Consider the following 2518-nt stretch of genomic DNA (forward strand, 5'->3'; position numbering starts at 1 on the left):
CCCACCAACACGTTCAGTAAATCTCGCGCGAGACCACTCACAAGATTTATCCGGCTCACCACATCTCATGAGGGCTAACGGGGTCTGTATGTGGCAGGACCTAAATATGCATGTTTAAGTGTGAAGTTAGGCACACTTTATGGGTGCAATCAAAGTTTCTAAGTGTCATTTGAGGGAGCTTTTGCTGGGGGTTTCACCCTGGTTCTGTTGGCAAGTTCCCTACCACTATCTATTACACTTAGTCACGTTTTGGGGCCTGGGGAGTATCTCCCTTGTCAAGCCCACATTTAGAATTATTTTTGTCACTGGGAAGTTCAACTCGCTGGCCAGATCGGCTCCTCAGAGATCAGGCCACCATTCTGAAACGGTGCCCTGACCTCGAAGTGGGTGTGTCTCCCATCCATGGGCACTGTCACTACCCACACACACACAGATGGGCATTACTGCACCACCCCCAAGCGATGACACCCCACTATGGAGTCGCTGAGGGCCCCACTTTTCAGGCCTTCCTACACCATCTTTCGGGACCACCCTCATCCAGGACCCTCCCCCCCCCCCCCCCCCCCCCCACCACCCACCCTTCACCCAACCTTCCATTGATCCCTTCATACCTAGGCTGTAACCCCCTCACCTTCATACCCCTTTTCATGGGCATGGACCCCCTCAGGCCCTGACCCTTGGCAGTGTTGCCCTGTTACCCGGGCACCCTGGCACTGGCCCTTGGTAGTGCTCCTGCCTGCTTATCAGTGCAACCCGGGCACCTTGGCAGTGCCAGGGTGGCAGTGTCAAGATGCTAACCTGGTAGTGCCGAGATGCCTGCATTCAATGGGGAGGGCCAGGGCACCAGCCTTCCCTTTCCCTGACCACCCAGGGGTCTCCGATGGCTGTTCTGCTTTGTCCACGTTTGTGTAGATACTGAATGGCGCTCGACTTAGGTCTCCGAGGGAAGCCTAATAAAACTTGAGTCAGCATGCCTAGCGGGTTTTAAGCCCACTTAGATATGCGAGGCTTTGTCCCACCCATTGTGGGCAACATTCTGATCGTGTCGCCTTGCGAGACCTGGGTGGATCTTGCGAGACATACTGGCTGCCAGGAAGCCTGCGGGAGGCATTTACTGGCTGCATCGTGCTCCAATTCGGGTGCAATGCGGGCAGTAGATCGCACTCTATGTCTCCAGCAGAACTAACCAGCCCCCTGGGATCTAATGGCCTTGGCGTGGAGACCCCAGCAGGGTGTTGTTTAGCATTGATCTCCACAAAGAGGGACCAGGCGGAACGGAACTTGGGGAGGGGGTTCTCCAAGGTGATTGGAGGCCCCAGGGTGTTGGCCTCTGGACAGGGTGGCACCGTGGTGCTGCTGATGCTACCTAGGCATGTTGGCAGTGCCATGTGGGTGCCAGCCTAGCACCCTGGTAGTGCCATGTGGGTGCCAGCCTAGCACCCTGGCAGTGCCATGTGAGTGCCAGCCTAGGGCCCTTGCAGAGCCCAGCTGGGTTCCAGCCTCGGGCCCTTGCAGTGCCATGTGGGTGCCAGCCTAGGGCCCTTGCAGAGCCCAGGTGGGTTCCAGCCTCGGGCCCTTGCAGTGCCATGTGGGTGCCAGCCTCGGGCCCTTGCAGAGCCCAGGTGGGTTCCAGCCTCGGGCCCTTGCAGTGCCATGTGGGTGCCAGCCTCGGGCCCTTGCAGTGCCATGTGGATGCCAGCCTAGGGCCCTTGCAGTGCCCAGGTGGTAGTGTGCCCACACCAGGGATTGGGCCGGGGTGCCCTGCCCTTATGAGATGGAGTGCGGGAGACTCGAGGACTCGCCGAACAGGTATGATGGGGGGGATCCAGGTCATGTTGGGGATTGTGTATCAGAGCACCATTTTCCTGCACTGACAAGTGGTAAGTGCGCCCCTGGAGAGACCTTCCGTACCGAGGCCCGAAAAGTAATGAGTCCTGTTCAACAGCGGGGTCACCCCGCTAAATCCGCCCACAACAGGACTCGTTCTGCCCCCACCTCCCCCGTTAAATCGCACCCACACCTCTCTCCAGATTTTTATAGAATTGTAGAATCTCTACAGTGCAGAAGGAAGCCATTCGGCCCATCGAATCTGCACCAACCCTCCAAAAGAGCACCCTATTTCAGCCCAGACCCCTGCCCCATCCCTGTAACCCACCCAACCCGCACATCTTTTGGACACGAAGGGGCCATGTTACCATGGCCAATCCACCTCAGCGGCACATCTTTGAACTTTGGGAGGAATGCTGCCAAGGCGTCTTGTGTCTGAAGAGGGCAGGTTGTATTTTTTTAAATTTCAGATTTCCAGCACCCTCGGTATTTTGCTTATATTTTAGCAGTCAATGGGCGGGCCTGATTTACGCCCCCGTTCTGTGACGAGATGGGTGGTTACTGTTTCGGGGAGCCCTGCCTCTCGCCTGGCACCTGCAGGCGGGGAACCTGAGCTTGGCGGAGAGGTTGGGGGGGGGGAGGGGGGTTGTTTGCAGGCTTACTTGGGAATTGTAGTCTTTACCCGAAATGC

This window comes from Scyliorhinus canicula, chromosome 13, assembly GCF_902713615.1.
Source record: "Scyliorhinus canicula chromosome 13, sScyCan1.1, whole genome shotgun sequence".
NCBI lineage: Eukaryota > Metazoa > Chordata > Chondrichthyes > Carcharhiniformes > Scyliorhinidae > Scyliorhinus > Scyliorhinus canicula.